At 45.1% G+C, this 20,260-nt stretch overlaps 1 long non-coding RNA gene across 1 annotated transcript in view; it reads left to right on the top strand.

The window, feature by feature from the left end:
- Positions 1-10,126: 10,126 nt before the first annotated feature.
- LOC144772345 (uncharacterized) overlaps positions 10,127-20,260 on the top strand; it is a 56,339-nt gene continuing 46,205 nt past the window's right edge. The window contains exon 1 of the long non-coding RNA XR_013599719.1: positions 10,127-10,550. This is a non-coding gene — a long non-coding RNA (uncharacterized LOC144772345). The remainder of the gene's footprint in view (positions 10,551-20,260) is intronic.

Below are 20,260 nucleotides of genomic sequence, written 5' to 3'. Positions count from 1 at the left end.
AATTTGTATGTGAGACCCCTGGCTTTTCTGGCAGAACAGGCAGGTCTCACGATTTACTCCTACGCCGATGACACGCAAGTCATCTATTCACTCTCCACCAATAAAAATTCTTCTTCCTCTTCTCTCCAAAATGGACTTCGACTAATATCTGCATGGATGCTTGATCACAAATTAAAACTAAATGGGGATAAAACTGAACTGCTTCTGTTTGGCCAAGACATCTCGCTATGGGGCCCACAACATTGGCCTCCGGAGATGGGACCTCTTCCTACCCCAACTACGAATGCTCGTAATCTGGGGGTCCTCCTCGACAATCAATTGTCTTTCAAGCAGCACGTCGTGAAAGTCTCCGCCATCTGTACTACCATCATCAGGTGGCTGAGGAAAATCACGTGGATGCTGCCTGCTGACACCCTGAGAACGGTAGTCCAGGCTCTTGTCATCTCACGCCTGGACTACGGGAACATCTTACTCTTGGGTGCCAGTAAGGAGGTAACTAGGAAATACCAGGTGGTACAAAATATGGCTGTTCGCCTTATTTGTAATCTTCCTGCTAGAACTTCGACCTCGTCTCACATGCGCAAACTGCATTGGCTGCGTATCGAGAATAGGATTAAATTCAAGGCTTTGTGTCTTATGCACAAAATCCTGACTGGAATAGCCCCACACTATTTATCTGTTCTAGTGCAGCACTACGTTCCCTCTCGCGCACTCAGGTCCTCCACCCAAAATAAAGTGAAAGTACCGCGTATCAAGAGAGCTAAAATGGGAGGTCGGTCATTCTCCCTGCTAGCCCCCTCTCTTTGGAACTCCTTACCTCTATCTTTACGTTCTGAAATGTGTTTTCTGACCTTCCGTAAGGGTATCAAGACCTGGTTATTTAATATGTAAGATGTTGATCTAATGCTCCCTTCACCTCGTATACTTTCTGTCTGCTTTAGCGCCGGGAAACCTCCGGGTAGCTGTGCGCTTAATCAAATGTAATTATAAATAAATAAATAAAATAAAATGTGCATGGTACATCTTCTTAGTACCCGGCACTTTAACCTTCTGTACCGTGTGGGTGACAAGAGTGCCCATGTGACTACACTGTGAGCAATGCAACAGTGTGAGAGTAGGGTAAAAGGAGTGACTACAGGGTGAGTGAGTTGACCATATGAATTTGGGTTCGGCTGTAAGTGCAGAGTGGGACGAATTAGTGCATGGTTAGTGATGGCCTTGTTTGAGTGAGCTACAGATTTAGCAGTGACGGGGTGGGGGGGGCAGGTGAGTGAAGTGTTACATGAGTGCAGGGTGAGAAGTGTGCTCATGTGACTGCAGGGTGAGGTACAGAGTGAACAATGCAAGCGCATTTTTAGTGCAGAGTGATCACAGAGAGCAGGGTGGGCGGGTGAATGTTGTGAGTGCATTGTGATCAGTGTGAGTGCATTGTGATCAGTGTGAGTGCATTGTGATCACTGAGCGCAGGGTGAGCGGGTGAATGGTGCGAGTGCATGGTGATCAGTGTGAGTGCATTGTGATCACTGGGAATGCAGGGTGAACGTGAAAGTGAAGGTGAGAATGAGAAGCGAGTAGTCTGAAAGCAGGGTGCATTCCGGGAAACTTGAAGCGTAGGGTTTCAGGTATAAGTTAAACTATTGCTATAATGGCATTAATCAGGGATCGAGGGTGGAGGAAATCAATAATGCGCTCATCCTGCAACAAACTTCCAGTCTAATGATTAGACTCGTTATTGTGATGGCCCAGAAATAAGCAGCCACCTAAAGCTGCATTTTTTGCACTTATCTGTGAATACTTAGAACAGCAAATATAAATAGAAAGCACTTTTAATTGTGTTCTATGGATGCCTCAATGATCCAGAACTAATAATTAAAGAGAATAAAGACAGAAAAGTCACATAACTAATGAATACATACTTTTTTATTTATAACTAATTAGTGTTGTCGAAAGCAGGTCTCTGCAGGCTCTTTAAACACCACCAGCAGGCACGGTTTTTTTGGCAACCCAACTTTATATTCCTTTTCATTAAATGCACTCTCACACTACAGCAGGAAGTGTAAAAATACAAATGTAAGGAATAGGCAGAGTGGGGGCCAAGGGGTACTGGAACCATAAAAACTAAGCTATGGTAACCAGTTAACAAAGGCATGTAAATATGCTAATGGTCTTTAAAGACCTGTGAAAAACTCGGCCATGCCGGAGAGAAGACTCCAGACACTGCCCAGCCGAGCCCCCAGGAGCGCGAGCTTCACTATAGCAGCCCGGGCTGAGACCCAGGATGGGGGAGGAGGGAAGCGGAAACCCTGGAGGCCAGGGCAGAAGTGTGACTTTGAATGCGCGGCCCCCTTCACATCACTTCACGGCACCCCTGGGGGTCGCGCCCCACAGTTTGACGACCCCTGCTCTAGGGTCTTTTCCGCTCGTCGCCATTGTTAACATGAAGGTCACGTAGACAAGTCATGTAGGTAAAGGTTATGGATTTATTAATCAAGTTACTTCTTCAGTTATAGGAAGATGGTAAAATCCTTATTATGTCCCACCAAAAGTAGCCTCCTTGCTGCTCAGCCAATCCACTCCAACTTCCAGCACACTCAACATTCTGATGACCTCACCACTGGCTGAGCAGCAGAGCAGAGAACAATGGGAAGGATGCATTAACCCAACAAGTAGATTACAACAAAAACGTCAGCCCAAAAAGGGCACATCATAAGGACCTTGTAAAACAGATAACTGGAACACGAAGAAAAGTCCATTCATAATACAGGCACTCTAAGGAAAATAACCAGTTATGTCACACTATACGGGTGTTCTACAAAAACAGAAGAGAGAAGTCGCACAGTTGATTGCGAGGAGGAAATGAGCAGGAGCGAGATTACCAGAACATCAGAATAGCTTCCATTTGAACTAAAATGGTATCTTTATAAAAATGTAGCACAACTAAGTCACATTAATAAATACACTTCTAAATGTCTAATTAAAATCGGTTTAAGTGCAAAGTTATTTCAGCATTTATGACTATAATCCATCATAAAAGTCATTAATAACCAAAATAAAGCACAAACAAAAACGTCATTAAAACTCACAGGGGAGACCCATTATCCCAGTGGAGACTTGGGCGAGTACAGTATAATTCAACAGTGTCTCAATAGGAGTCAATGAGGGAATATAACTTAGAAAGTAAATTACACAAAACACCTATTCCTAATTTTTGATTTTCACGTTAACTATATTAAAGAAAAATCTATGCTTCTTTCTTTGTTACTATAATTATGTTGAGTGAAAAAGTAAAATGGGACTACACGTTGTGTAATTATTTTTTTTCTATATTTTATTCAGGGCCGGCTTTAGGGCGGTGCAACTGGAGCGGCTGTACTGGGCGCTGACGTGGAAAGGGCACTGACCTCAGTTGGGGCGCTGTGTTTGGCAACATAGGATTTAAAAGCACTTGCTGCAGAGTTCCTTGTGCGTCCAGCTTTCAGGCAGCAATTAAAAGGTCACGATTACTCTTGCGATTAATGGTCCTGCTGGAGAGGGAGACTGGACTTATGTCTAGTGGCAGTTTTGCCACAAAGTAGCACAAAGGCTAAAATGACTGCATTTTATGTGGATAGCTGAGTGGAATAATAAAGCCAGTATTTACCAGCACACACTTAAAACAAATGAAATGCATTTAAGATAGGTCCTATGAAGAGATGTGGGGCACTTTTGCCCGGCTGGTAGTGAGGAAATCTGTGTAGGAGGTCATATGGGATGGGGGGGGGGGGTTGCTAAATAAACATTGTCATTGCCACCAGGCACCACCAGCACTAAAGCTGGCCCCGATTGTATTCACTCTGACTCCCATTGAGACACTCTTCTATGATACCATAAACAGCTCCTGCACATGCGTTACTCCTTAGGCCTTTTCAGGAACAGACAGGTAAATCTTCCTCCAGATTACACCCAGGTGATGTTCCCTCACCTCTGGGAAGCAGATACTAGCTCTGGGTGCACAGTAGTCCTCCGCATATTCAGAGGAGCACCCCCTCCCTGGTCAGAGAACTTGGAACGAGTGGGTCAACATCTTACACTCTTTTACAGGTGTGTCGGGAAGTGGAGTCTGAGTACTTTCAGAATTAGTTTGAGTCATTACTCATTTCATGTGTCCTTCTCGTGCGGTCTTCAAGACTCGGCCTTGTTCAGTGATGCCTTCACAGTAGGATCACCTCCAGCTGTAACATCCACAACAGATATTCTAAGATCACTACAAAACAAGACATGCTTCTGTCTCTAAGCTACTCGTCCTTTTTTTTCCTCCTTTCTGTATACTCCAACAAGACTGTCACACCTGTTACTGACTGTTGGTGTGCAGTGTATGTGAGATCTGAAACCATGCAGAGATAATACATGACGAAGGATGAGTGAAACATGCTCTGCTTGGATGCAGAGTGTGGCTCAGGTGTGTCGGTGGGAACAGCAGATGGAAGATGTAAATGTACAAAGACACTTTTCATATTCAATCTGTAACCACAAAAAGGACTATTAAAGAAAGAGAGGATATTACTTAGGAGACAGAGTCAAGATTACTGACTGGGATACTATATTTTGAGGAGATACATAAAATGACTTGCCGGCAACCTCTAGTGGACTCCAGGGGATATGTTTATGGCTGTGCAGGTAAATGTCATCCCACAGACCACTAAGAACCAAGTCCTGACAGAGTTTAGTATTAAGCCACTTAGAAGCTGCTGGCAATACTAACAGAAGAAGGAACTGCAGATCGGCCTGCCACCTTTCCAAGCAAAAAATACCAGTCATTTGTTCACAAAGATTCTGCAATGGCCTGGACAGGATACTGTAATAAAACTTGCAATGAAATCATCAATTTTCACATTTAAGATTGCTTTTCTGTCTTTAATTAGAGGCAATTCTAGAACACCTCTCAGGGTACTTCATATATTTACTGGTTTAAGTACGTTTTATTTGAATATTTAAATATTGATATGGAAAATACGTGCTAGGAAAAAAAAATTATCAGGTGGAAACCCTATTACATGGTACTCGGAATCCTGGTACGACGAGTTGCAAATGTAATGACAAAAACCAGGACTGGTACTGCTATGTGGCGTCTATCAGCATTTAAATGGAGTTGCAATTTTACAACAAGCATTTGCAATGCAATAGGTCTCGCCTTTGGGACCCAAGTATTTAGCAACGCAGCAGATTATTGTGAGTTCCGCAACATTTACATTAAAAGCTGGAGCGTGGTACTTGTTCTCAATGTGGAAACTGCAATGCAACAGGGCTGCGTGATCCTTATAGTTGAACGGCTAGAGCGGCCGACTATGAAGCCGAAGAACCAGATTCTAAATTGGCAGGAGGCTAAAACATCCTGTGATTGCAGGCAAATCATTTAATCTCTCCGTGCATAGGAATTAATGTGTCCGCCTGTAATGCAACTGGTGCTCATGTAAAGCGCTCTGATACCTTCTGGTCGATTTTGCACTAAATGAAACTGATGGAAAAAACTGCACTCCGTCATCGGTTTATAATTGCCCTTACTTGAAAAGGATCTAATTATAGTAGTGTGCAAGGCCCACAACATCTCCATAAACGCAAGAGAGCCCCCGGCAGTGCATAACCAAATGATGGGCACGCCTGCAGAGTGTAATGAGGGGCCCTGAATCTCCCATATATCACAGAAATTCACTGGGCTTGAGCTGATAGGGACCCCACACCCTTAATGGTGGTGGTGAGTTGGGGACCCCCTGCGCTCTTGGCCACTTGATTCACGTCCACCTTTGAAGTTTGCTCCCGGTAGATATCTGCAGGGAGCCACAGTTTGCCTTTTGCTATTTATGCTTTTAAAATGCTCAATGGTCAAGGTCCAAAGTAATCTTAGCCCGTACAAGATACCTTGATCCTATATTCCGCTCCTGTAGAATCACAAAGGGGAGAGAATTTTTAGTTTTGTGTAGTCAACCTTTGAATGAATTTGTTTGCTACAATTTGTACAAATTTTTAAAACCCTTTTTATCCTTGTATTAATACAATTGCATTTTTTATACATGTAAAATGTAAATAACTCTTTTGTGGTCCTCTGTCGAGTACCATCACAAATAAAATTTTTGACTTGACTGACTTGACTTTGACTGACTGAGGTCCAAGTCAATACAGCATGCCTCGCAGAGCAGCACATGCGCTGCCCAGACTAAACCTAAAAATATGGCTCCAGACACTTGTGTAGTAGCTGAAAGTTAATGCTAGAATTAAAATTGAGACAATTAAAAAAAATGCTTCTACATACAATTTGCTGGAAAGAGAAAGGCTTCCTCTCCTCCAGTTGAGTTTTTTTATCAACTGAACGGGAGCTGGGAAAGCACCTCACTTAGAAGAAAATTAGCCTGTTCATTTATCATCTCAGAGTATCAACAGCAATCTGTTCCTGTGACTACTTAGATTACATTATATATGGGAAATCTAGGCTCAGAAGGGTACTAGTTAAATGTTGCTTTGCCAAACTCAGCTACAGGATCTAACTCAGATACTAAGAAAAAAAAACATTCTGAGGTCTCTGCTCGGGGTACAGTAATCAGCATTGAGATAACATCACTCAGCTGCTTACAAGACACCAAGACATAAGGAGTAGCCAGACAAAATATCCATGAAGGGTTCTCCAAGGAGACGGTCTGGCATGTCACAGAAGATAGCTGTGCGGGGGTGGGATAATGTTAAATGTGGTTTTATAAAGCGTACAGCTACTCTACTGAGTGTCCCGGCGCTGGATGAGTGAAGACAAGCACAAAGGGAGGCGGGGGGGTTGGTAAGCAGAGTGCTGAGTTATTGCTGAAATAACCATGTCTTGAGAGCCTTCCTAAAAGGGAGCAGAACCTGTAAGAGTCTCAGAGCAGGTGGTAATTTATTCCATAGCTTAGCCACTTGGAACTGAAAAGAGCGTCCTCCTATTCGAGAGCGCATGATCACCGGAGTGCACACTAACGCCAATGAGGCAGAACGAAGAGAGCGACGGGGGTGGTAGAATTGGACTCTTCCTTAAATAAGGGGCCCCAGAGCCATGCAAAGTCTTAAAAGCCAAAACAAGGGCCTTAAACTGTATCCGCTTGCGCATCAGTAACCAGTGGAGAGACCTCAGATGCTCCGACACCCGGGTCGTCGGGCAGAGAAGAGAATGGCCCTGGCTGCCGCATTTTGCACCACCTGAAGGCGGGTAAGCAGGTATTCTGGAAGACCGAGATATAGTATGTTTACATAATCCAGCCTGGAGCCAATCAGGGCCCGGACCACAGTTTTCCTGTGTGGGATCTGAAGAAGAGGCAGAAATTGTTTGAGCATTTTTAGGAAGCCAAAACACTGACCAGCCACAGTCTGGACCTGTAGCTTCATATTCAAAGTTTTGTCCAGTTTTACACCTAGATTTTTTACGGACAATACCGCATTTGCCGGGGGTGCATATCCTGAGGCCACCAGCTCTGCCACACGTTGTTCAATGGGCAACCAAAGAACATGACCACAGCACAGCCTGGCCTGAAGTCCTGATCCAATTACACAGGCGTGGACAAAGATCCCTTCGGTCCACTTGGTCATGCATGCTCCTCGCACCCTCTTACGCATGGGTGTGAAGGCATAGTGGACACAGAGACCAACCCATGAAGCCTTTTAGATGTGCATGGCCCTTTTTAGAAAATCGTTTGTGGTGGCGTACTGAACACAGGGACACAAATCACAAGTCCTCTTTTATAAGCGTGTGCTGCTTAGAAACGTACTTAAGGCAGGGACATCTTAAGAATTTTGGGGTCACTGGGTCAAACCTATTTTGGGGCCCCTGTTCCCAGTAACTTAGGATTTATGATCCATTTTCAGCTAAAACGCCCATTGATCATGCCTTAAAAAATGTAAGTAATAATAAAAGAAATAAGCATAGCTACTGACTGGAAAGCTGCACGTTGAAGGTGTATACGCACTGGGAACAGCTGAGGCATCGGAGGAACTGTGCACTGATTTCTCATGCGTTTCAACTGATTGTCTTCCTGTTCTAGCTTGGTGATGGTCAGTGCTTACCTTAGTGAAAGGTAAACCGGCTTTTGCTATTCTGCACAGCTCTGCATCAAAGAATAGCTTCTGAATGAAGATAGACTGTCTCTTAAAGAAGCCAGCATCATCTACTGGTCAGAATGGATTTTTTTTTCTTTTATAAGTGCCAACAGCAATTGGTACGCTGACAAGTGTGGTTGTAGCAGTTTTTACTACAGCTGGCAAAATAAAAGAAGGCTGCCAAGTATTTATTTCAGTGATTTGCACACTTTACAGCTTCAGTGCAGATCATTAGTTTGCCATTTTCAATGACCTGCACACTTACAATGTCAGTGCAAGTTTCTGGTACAGACAGTTCATTTATTTTCAGTTTCTTACAGCCAGCTCGGCCTGTTGGCAAGATCAGCAGCAGAGACAAAAAGCGGGCGCTGCAGTGAAATATAAAGCATGGTGCCCGTCCAGAGAAAATAATGTGAAGCTGGCAGCATGCAAATGATTGAAATTTTTTTTTTCCAAAAGACAAGAGTCTCGAAGTCCGCTCAACATTAGGCGATTCTGGGCAAATCACATAATCTCCCTGTGCTTACCAAATAATGAATGTGTCCTTCAAGTCCGGTTCTGGCATCGAAAACTCCCCCCCCAAAAAAAAACAATGCCTGACCTGCAATAGCCAGATGGGAGGAGGGGCCATCACACCCTGAACAGCGTGATGGCAGACCAAAATGCTCGGAGTGAAATCTCTGGGAAGGGAGCTAAACACACAAAGGATGGAAGGACTTTTACAAAAATGCAGCAATAAGAAACCAGGATTTCTGAATGCCACAAATGGCAATCTGTGGGTCTGCCAAACCCCACAGAAGAGATAACAAGTTGATCGAAGCTCGACCTAAAAACAGGCAAAGCACTAATCTGTTGACCTTCAGGAAACAACTGAAGACCTGGTTGTGCCAACAAACATGTTTCTTTCCTGTTTTTTTTTCCTCTCTTTGTTTCTTTTTACTCTCCCCCGTTTTTAGCATGTGGTTTCCTGTCTTAGCGCCAGGATACTCAGAGTAGCTGTGCGCTTTATAAATCTATTTTTAACATAACATATAGGAAAAGTCAACACTTCCTGCAGGTGTATGTCACCAGGCATACCCATCGACACTGGATTATGCAATTGCGTTCGGCAACAGTGCGCAGCGGGGTTGAGGAAATTATGCAGCAAGAAAAGACAATTTATTGGGCGTAATTTGGCACATTTCATGATAGAATTACTTAATTATTTTGGCAGTTGCTACACTTTCTCGGCATTGGTTGCACCAGTATAACACTCATATCGCAATAAGCAACAGAAAGGTGGCCTGTCAACCTTTGCAAAGGGTCTTCCACTGCGTGGTAACACTCGTCGCTGTGTCTTTAGGAAATTTAAACTAGAAACAACTTTTTTTGTTAATATCTGCAGATTACCCAGCACCATTTCTAGTGAGTACTCCAGGCGTCGTTGGTGGGAGTACTCGCCCTTTTAGAATGAATTAAACAGAACTACAAATGCGAGTAGGCAAAGGGAAACCACTGGCGGCAAGATGAAGGACTTACCAATGGAAGTGGGTAACTTCATTAAATGTGGGTCTTTAACTTCGAAGGGTGTCCCGTGCACGGCGGTTTTAAAATGACAACGAGCTCGATTTTGCCGTAAATTGTTGTGCTGTGTTTTTCTTTTATGTCTCCTTTATTCTGTTTTTTTTGTTTTTAAAGAAGAGCGAAAGGGGCAATTACAGTACACATGACATGGGCCAATGCATGAGAGGTTGCTCATAGGGAAGGTGGGAATTAAAATTGGAAAAAAAAGAAAATCCCTCGAAATGCGGTTATTTACTTAAAGTAATTGTGAAGATTTTGAACTTTAATGTGCATCAACAAACTTATTAAAAAAAAAAGTTTTAAACTTAAAAAGGAGAATGTGGTGATTTAAAGAGATGCGGCGCGCGGACGGCCACGTGGCGGCTGTCTCAAACGATATGCTTGCTTACAACTGCGCGCGGGCGGAAACGCGAAGGGAGCCGAATAACGTCCGCTCCGCCCGCGCGGTCACCTACGTGGTGTAACGGTCACTGCGCGCGGGCTGGTGGCACCTGGACGTCGCCTTCAGCAGGGCCTGCCGCGCGCGGGCGGAAACGCGAAGGGAGCCTTCTGCGGTCGCCTTACGTGGTGTAACGGTCACTGCGCGCGGACTGCTGCCTCCTGCCGCGCGGCGGCGGTTGGCTTCCCAGCTGCTGTGACCGGGCAGTCACTTGTGAGTGAGACGGCCTGCACAGCAGCAGGCCTCGAAGTAAGAAAGACTTATTCCTCCAGGCAATGCCGCGGAGCTTCACTCACCGTGCGACGATGTTTTCTGGCATGGAGACAGATGGGCCAGGCCGAGCATGCGTTTCAATCTTCGGTCTGAGGAAAGAGTAGCAGCATGAGAGAAAGACTCCTCCTACCGGATTGGGGTCAGATATAGAGGCAACGAAAACAACCAATCAGAAAGCTAGTAGGTACGGTTCTTCAGGTTCCTAGGTCATTCATTCATTTCCTAGGTCCACAAGCGTAGATTTTTGCATTGTTTCAGGGATTGGTAGTGCTGGTTCCTTCATTATACAATCACTACAAATACCAGAATGCAAAGAAAAAGGCCTCGACTGCATGAAACACTCAAGAAAAGACCTGGAAAACACGAGAGCTATGAAACTGTTTGCTACAGGCAGCCAATCTCGTGGTTGAACCCAAAAACAACAAGGGTACTACTTATAACATTGTGCTGCTCGATAATGCAATCATTATAGCGCTATGCACAGATCACTATTTATAGAATCACGGGCCTCTGGGTGCCGAGGGACTTTTTCAGGATGAACAATTGCACTGCCAAAGTTAATGCTTGCAAGCAGAGCAGAGCTGGCTAGCCAATATTTGGACCATACGTCAGTGGGTATCCTAAAAATCAATGAAAAACAATACCAACTGTAACCCCTAAAAGTACAGTATTGACCACCTCCTACATTGTATCATCACCAGAAGCTATTTCAGTGAATTGTCAATTTATTGTCCTCATTCTAACTAATATGTACTAAACAAATGGTAACTGAGGCAAACAATGATTGTGGGCTTTCATGTAACAACCTAGTTTGGGACAAACCTGAATCTTATTACTTCATTGTTATTTACTAAAGTGAGCAAACAATGACTGTGACGCCAAAGTAAACAAAATAAAATTGCAATGCCAAAGTAAACAAACAATAATTGCAATTTTTCATATGCCACCCTTCCTTGAGTCAGCACTAATCTTGTAAATGGATCCGTATTTAACCCCTTGCACGCTGATGACGGAACCGCTCCGTCATCAGCTGCGGGTGCGCTGTGCTGATGACGGAGCGGTTCCGTCATGGCCCGCCCCGCTCGATAGAAAGCTCATGCGCGGCGCGAATTCCGCGCCTGCGCTGAGGGTTCTATTGAGCGGGGCGGGCCATGACGGAACCGCTCCGTCATGAGCACAGCTCAACCGACGCTGGTGACGGAGCGGTTCCGTCACCAGCATGCGGCCGCCGCGCGGCCGCCCCGCCCCCTTAGCACTGCGGCGGAATAGCCGCCGCAGTGAAGGGGTTCGCAGTGAAGGGGTTAACAAGTAATTGAGATCATGCAGCTTCCACTGCGTGTTGTTCATGTTGAATGAAAAACACCGGTTTGAAGGTTCCATAATTGTAAGGTTAATCGAGCATGATAATACGTACAAACAAAATTTCCTTGAAAGTACTCTGTGAATCTGGGTATCTAAATGCGTTGTGTTATGAAAAATTAAGGCAAACATTCTGTTGGCTGTAAGCCAATGCAAAGCAAACACAAGGTGGTGATGGACAGAGCACTGAAACTTTTCAGACACTCACCCCCAGTCACAGATCTGGGTTGAAAGCATCATCGTTCTTCAGCTCACTTCGCCACCCAAGTTCAGATCCAGCCATATGCAAATCAGTTTTGACCCTGTTCCTCATGGGAACAGTAAAAGCCGAACTGCCAAACCAGGTCTTCTCTTCTCTGAACCAGAAACAAGCACCCTGGGACCGGTTTCTGGGTAAGCCAATGCAAAACATGAGTGCACCTCTAAAGTTAAAAAATGTGTGGAGATTCACCAGGTAAAATAGGTTTAACACATGCCTCTCGGCATAGTCATGTAAAAATAAAAACGGCGTTGTTGGCCCCCTTTACATTTAACATAGCAATGAGCTTTCACCTGCACCCACTGCCGGTTCAGCAGCAGCCACCCACACACATCCCCCACTCAATTCTAAAAACGCCCTCAAGAACCCTCCCAACACACATGCCACACAAGCACCAACAACACCTACAAGCTCACCTTACACCACAGCAAACCAGCATGTCAACACTCTCTCACATGCATGCTTCTGCACACACTATCATTCAGCAAACACACATCTGAAATCTGGGACCAGTTGAGCAGCTACACACCCATTGTCCTCTTCATCTCTGGCTCAACCCCTCATCAGCTCCCAACATCGCCACGGCAATCCCAGCTCAGCAGGACTGTTTTCACAAGCTAGGAGACGGACTCACTATAATTTACAAGAATTCCATCAAATGCACAACATCCACAGAGAATCCCACCCATTCATGAAGCCCACAAGCTGCAAATCTATGACAACTTCACCCTGAACGGAACCCTCGCCTACCAACCTCATCACTGACTCTGCTCGCCATCGACTCTACAGACTACGTTATCCTCAGTGACCTCCACTTTCACCTGGGAGACCTTTACTACCCCAGCTTCAGAGCAGTCTTCGAAAGCTTGAGCAACATCATACTCATCAAGCTTGTCTCAGAACCCACACACAGTGCAGGACACATACTAGACCTCATCTTCACCACAAGCGACAACATCAAATACAACTCCCCCACGACTTATCTGGATTGGCCACTCCATCACTACCTATTACAACAGAGATAGCTTGTTCAGTGGTAATGAAAAACAACCCCTGGACACTGGTCTGTGTTGTTAATCATTCCAGCTTGAATAATAGGATCCAACAGATCCTGCATAAAAACTGGAAGATCCTCAACGTCAACAAATAGGACACGCCATGGTCAAAACCCATTGTATTCTTTAGAAGGAACCCCAACCTGCGAGACAAGTTGGTACACAGCAGATTCAAACCTAGAAAAGCATGGGAGCAAAAGACAATAGATGGACTCCCCCCTAATTTAGGGGACCACAGGTGTGGTAATTGACAAGCATGTGAGTCAGCCATCACCACCCAATCGTGGTCCTATGGAAAAAAGTCAGGAAAATTGAAAAGTCATACCAACTGCAGGAGCAGCAATATAGTCTATTTTATCCTTTGCCCTTGTGGCCTAGGATATATAGGCGAGACAGGAAGGGAATTTCGCATAAGATTGTCAGAACACAAGCCAGCGATTAGGACTCACAAAATGCAGGCACCTATGGTCAGACTGTTCCTGTTTTGCACACTCCTCAGCGCAAAGACGCCTCGGCGCAATAGCGCGCTTTACAAATATTCAATCAGTCAGTCAGACACTGCATGGACAGCCATTATAGTGAGAACGAGTTCAAATGGCTCAATCTGAAGAAAATAGTAACCAAACCTGGACAGGACACAGAGAAAACTAGGAAGGAAAGGAAAAGCTTTTGGATATTCCTCCTTGATACAGCCCGTAAAGTGATGAATGAGGAAATTGTGTGGAAAGTAACATGAGCCCTGCCTAGTTGGTTTAGACCTCTTAGGTTTCCACATAACTTTACCATTCCTCATAGCTGTCACTATTGGTATGATCCTCTAATGAGGACTCCGGCATAACCTCTGTCATTCTGAGAAGGTTATTACGAACTGGACACTGACATTGGAATTTGAGGTGCCCTCATACCATTTAATACAGTGATGGTGGGTCCCTTGGGAACAAGTTTTCCTCTTACAAATATTGGCAAATGATACTTGAGCTTAGCGATGCTTCGATATATGTCTTTGTTAGTACTAGAGCATACCTGAACTCAGGAGTATTGAGAACCACACCATCTTGTTCCATTTAAGATATTTAGAGGGTATGAGATTACATCTGTGGCGGAACATTACAGCATACATAAACACGTACATGTATTAGAATGCTTTCTATTTAGGACACACGTAAATCAGTACGGTTGTGGGGCATATATTTACATTAGCTTCATCAGTAGGTGACTTGGATCATAGGAAGCTATTCATGTAATGAATGTAATTTTGATGAAAACCTACTTACCTACTATGAGAAAGTTCTGTTGGTCTCATTAAGTGACCGTGACATTTCAAATGTTGTAGATAGGTCGTGATGCTTTTAATATTGTTTAGTTAAAAATTTACTTTTTTTGCACCGAACAATAGACTTTAATTGACATGGAGACCTGAGAATACACCCAGGATTAGACATTCACAAGCCGTAGCAATATGTTGGCTACAATCGTCAAGATATGCGTGTTAGCATGTAGAATCTTAACCATGTGATGTCGTCTGACATCCTCATACCGCGAGAGGATTGATGTTCCTCGGAACGGCGCCATACTTAAGGATCCGATTAACGAGGGCTTGGAAAACGCCATGCCCGGTCCGTGTTTAGAGCAGGAGTCTCGTGGTTTTCCTACTGAACTGCCAGATACTGAGGTAAGAATGCAAGAGGGTGATTGGGTGATCCCAGTTCCTGACCTTAACATTAAGAACCGCAGAGAGGACATACAGGGGCGGTTAGTTCTTTAGGTTTTTTATTTTGTAAGTACCTAGTACCGCACTACAGGGCAGACCACTCAACACAGATGCACTTTGGACAATTTCTATTGGAAGGAACACATCATATGAGAACCACTCACTGTTTGAGACGCAATGTGACATTTGCCAGTATATATTCAGTGAGGGGAATGAGATATTGTATAGACACATCCAATAGGCGCTGGACGAGCATTATGACTATATCTCGATACATACGCAGGTGAGAGGAGTCAGTTAAGCTAACCGCCTTAGAAGATTTTGGCACAAGTATAAATAAATATACTTATATATTTTTCATAACCGAGTGGGAGGTTAGGATTTCAGCCGTGCCCTGACTCTGTCAGACACACAGGAGAGCTGTAGGATACATTTTGTATGACCCACACATGCATTAGAATTCATGCCATTACCTGGGATTATACCTATGATATTTCTCCTGCTTTTTAGGTCGAGCAGACCTGCATTCAAAGCGAAGCTTTGATTGCTGTCTGCTTCTAGACCTATTGTCAGCCGTATTTGGGAATGTGGACAAGAGAGGGTGCACGAGCACAGATTGCACCTCGTGGGCGCGCACGGCGCCGTGCCCATCTCCTGCCTTGGAAGCTCCAACACGCATGCGCATACCCACAGACACACACACACGAGAACCCATGCACGCACCCATACATACAGAGAACCCACCCCCGCCGTCGCATACACACGCGGGCACACACACACCCACACACTGCATACACACACGCTCCCCCCTTACCTCACCAGAGACACACACACGAGCGCACATACACACACGCACCCATACAGAGACACCCCCGCCGTCGCACACATACACACACACACACGCGTGCACACACATACACACACGCCCCCCCCCGCTCCCGAATACAGTCCCACTTACCGCCAATCCGGTGTTCTGTAGCCTCCGCGGGGCTCTCCCTCGGGCATGGGAGCCCCGCGTCACCACTGCTACTCGGGCAGGAACTCCGTGGGCGCTGATTCGCGCACAAGACGGAAGTCCCGCCCCCCACGCTAGGTTTCGTTTTCATGAGTGCGCGCGCACATCTTGTTATCACTTGTTAAGGAAGTTGTCAGTTATGCGATCAACCGGCATTGCAGGGTCAAAACTAAGAGATCCCAGGTGAATACTGACAGACTTTGAGTCTCAACGCAAACAGCTGGAAGAGTCAGCTGTCACCTTAAATCGGCATTACACAAAAAAAATCATCCCCACGGTTTGATTGCAATACAGTACATGAGGGTTGGCGCATGCTGGCAGAGAGGGAAACGGAAGTCACGACTCGGAATCCCCTTTACACGGAACATGCTAAAAATAATGCGCTTTGTTGGGGAAGACCGTGAACAAATGTGTGTCCTGCTATCTTACACGGCTTCAAGTCTGGGGTGCCTGCGGCTGCCTCGTTGTGTGTGCCTGGCTTGACATTGACATCAATGCTCTGCCCGGAGCAGGTGGGGGCGGACAGAGGGCTCCTGCACATCACTGCAGCAGCTGCCCGGAGCAGGCCTGCCTGCCGCAGTGTGGGTGGGAGAGGGAAGCTGCGGCTCCCGTGGTGTGTGTAGGACGCCGGGGTTCTGCTACCTGACGCTTCGGCGCCCTGTCAGGTGCATGAAACGATAAATAAATGCAATTACTCTTCAATACAGAGGTAACGCTGGCACAGAATGGCAAAATTTACCTGCTGCGCGCCCCTCCTTCTCTCTGCTCCCCTCAGCAGCGTCCAGAAGCCTTGGGTCGCTGAAGGACCCCTGTCACCCAGCCATTCCAAGGGGGCTTTTTGGTGAGTAGACTTCTGCCCCCTTCCAGTACAAGGAGGCTTTGGTGAGTAGACTTCTGTCGACAATAGCCTCCCGGCCTGTACCTACGTCACTGACACGTCGCTTCCTGTGTCCTCCTTCTGAGCTCCTTCTCGTGCACCGCGGATGCTCCCGTGAGTAGGTCTTCGCCTAGGACAGCCGCTTGCCTAGATCAGTGTCATCGGTATATCGATTCTGGCGGCTCCGTTCGATGATCACGCATCGTCCCTATTACAAGAAGAACGGCCACGTTGGGCGTCCGCAGCAACCACGCTGCATCACGTGACCACCATATCATGCCACCTCGTCTTGTTTTCGTCTGCATTTCGATACCCCGCGGAAGACGAGGCATTGAAATACTACTGCATTTCGCATTTTAGGATAATACATATTTCGATGTCTTTCCAAAATAGATATGAGGGAGGAATAGACAAAGTATGTGCTGTACATTGAGGGCTCAAAATATCTCTTTCCTGCTTTAAGTAAGCGAACGAAGGTGTACAAAACAGTTAAATTTAATAAACGTTGGATTTTTGTGCCGCCAAATAACCAGAAGCATTGAAAAACAGGATAATCTACTAATCTGACTCAAGTCATGAACTATTGGGGTACAGTATATTTTGAATACAGGATAATGCGCTTTCCTTACATATTATTATAGGACCAAAAATGTAATTTCAAGTTATCTTGATGTTGTATGGTTGGTGGTAAATTGGTAATTAGGTTTGTATTTGCTTTCGAGAAGAAGCTCAGAAATACAGCATTTGACACGGTTCTCCACCTTACTCTCTTGAGCGACTGAAATACAGAGAGCGGTGTTAACCGCTTAGCAGATTTTGGTGCTCCTGTTGGAACTGTTTCCCTATAAAACATTCTAAATGAGGATTTCAATTTAGACGTTATGAACAAATGTGATACTGCAAAAAGGACATACCTTTTAGGTTTAAACGATAACGGTTTATTTTCCGCTCATAAATCATCCAGTAATCGGCTAATATAGTAAAAAATCAGTAAATCAATGTTTCAGAGTGCAACGCTCAGTTAAGCTACAGAATCAGTCAAGGAACTCAGTAAAGTTTAGATCAGCAAAATACAGCGTGTAAAATGGGAGAGCAATAAAACATGGATTTGCCTCCTAAGGTCAGTGGGAATGGGGTCTCTAACACACCCAAACAAACATTTGCAATGCAATATGTCTCGCAGTTGTGAGAGTTTGAGCTATTGGCATTGTAAATGGCAATGCCTTTTATTTACGTGTTGGTTTTTAAATCATAAATGAAAGGCATTGTAATTTACAATGCCAATAGCTTAAACTGTCGCAAATGCGAGACCTATTGCATTGCAAATGCTTTTTTTTTTAGTCATGCCATAAGTATGCGCTATATCCACATCCACATCCACATCCACCGCCACATCCAACGCCACATCCACATCCAAAGCCACATCCACCGCCACATCCACTGCCACATCCACCACCACATCCACCACACCCACCACCACCACATCCACCACACCCACCACCACTACATCCACCACCCCATCCACCAAGACCACCACCCCATCCACCACCACCACCGTATCCACCACCACCACCGCATCCACCATCACCACATCCACCACATCCACCACCACCACATCCACTGCATCCACCACCACATCCACCATCACCACCACATCCACCACCACATCCACCATCACCTCCACATCCACCATGACATCCACCGCCACATCCACCACCACATCCACCACCACCACATCCACCACCACCGCATCCACCACCACCGCATCCACCACCACCGCATCCACCACCACCGCATCCACCACATCCACCACATCCACCACCACATCCACCGCATCCACCACCACCACATCCACCACCACATCCACCACATCATCCAAAATATCCACCATTACTTCCACCACCACAGCATCCACCACCACCACATCCACCACCACCACATCCACCACCACCACTGCATCCACCACCACAACATCCACCACCTCATCCACCACCGCATCCACCACCGCATCCACCACCACCACATCCACCACACCCACCACCATCTCTGCCACCACCACATCCACCACCACTTTCACCACATCCACCACCACCACCACATTCACCACCTCCACCACATCCACCACCTCCACCACATCCACCACCACATCCGCCACCACCACCACATCCACCACCACATCCACCCCCACATCCACCACCATCACCACCACATCCACCATCACCACCCCAACACATCCACCACCACATCCACCACCACCATATCCCCCAGATCAACCACATCTATATGTGTGTGTGTGTGAGTGTGTGTGTGGCTCTGTGTGTGTGTAGGTGCAAATGCAATGTTCTTGGATTTTCGTCACAATAAAATACACTGAACATAATCTTCACAAAAGTTATTTACAAACGTTTAAGCTATTGCCATTATAAATTACAATAACTTTTATTTAAGTATTAATTATTTACAAAATTAAAAGCCATTGTTATTTGTAATATCAATACATCTAAGTCACGTAAATACAACACACATTGCATTACAAATGCTATAGGTGTCACATTTGCGAAAGTTAAAACTATTGACATTGTAACTGACAAAGCTATTAATTTTGCTATTTTCAAAACCAACACATAAATAAAAAAAAGTGTCATTTACAATACCAATCGCTCAAACTTTCCTAATGCGAGACCTATTGCATTTCCAATGCTTGTTTGTAAAGCATCCTAGAAGCCTTTATAAAATGAACTGAAAAGTAGTGGACCTGATTTTTCGTCCCATCCTGCACTAAGGGAGGCGCCCGACTGAAGGTCTACGAGATGGTAAGATGCTTAGTTTTAATATCAGAGAGGTAGCCTTTTTTATACACAGCCTTTCAGTCTCTCAAATGCCTTATATCTGTATGGTTTCCTTCCGTTCTCAGACTTAATTAGCATCTTTTACAAATGGGAGCCGATTCGTTTAACCATTGCAGTTTGTGTAATATCAGCCAATAACACTGCGGACATATGCGGAACGTGATTACCGGCTTTGTTTGGCTAAAGGTAGATAAAGCCCATGGTACCTTAATACATCTTGAGTTAAATTAGTAATCTAATCTTTCTTTTTCTTCTTTCTTTTTTCTTTTCCTGTCTCTGGTCCTTTTTGATTTTCTTTCTTTTTTCCTTTCTTCGTTTTCCTTAAACTATGTAAGCTCTACGCAGATTTGGCTACATGGTGAAGGTCTGTCAACATGATTTTTCAATCACTCTCATCTAGTGTGCTTTCCTTTTCACTTCATGCACATGACTTGAGAGCATGTACACACAATGGTATGAATGGAGGTGGATCCATTACTGACACACGGTGCACAATGGAGGACACAATATAAGTACCACTTTGTCTTTGCCAAAGTAGTGCATTTTATATCAAACCCATTGTATCTATATTATTATTTCACAGATAACCCCTGGTTTCTCTATTTGAGATTCATTTTTATATTTACCGTGGTCCTGAGGAAGGTGGTTCTTCCACTGAAACGCGTGTAGACCAGTAATACATATGAAGAGTGGTCCTTGAGAGACAGATTCATCAGAAGTGCTTGATGGAAGTGATTTATAATCACCAACAATTATAGTACTTGTCCCT

This window comes from Lissotriton helveticus, chromosome 8 (assembly GCF_964261635.1).
Source record: "Lissotriton helveticus chromosome 8, aLisHel1.1, whole genome shotgun sequence".
NCBI classification, from domain to species: Eukaryota; Metazoa; Chordata; class Amphibia; order Caudata; family Salamandridae; genus Lissotriton; species Lissotriton helveticus.
The sequence above is the reverse complement of the archived record's forward strand: the minus strand, read 5'-3'. Positions and strand labels throughout refer to the sequence as shown.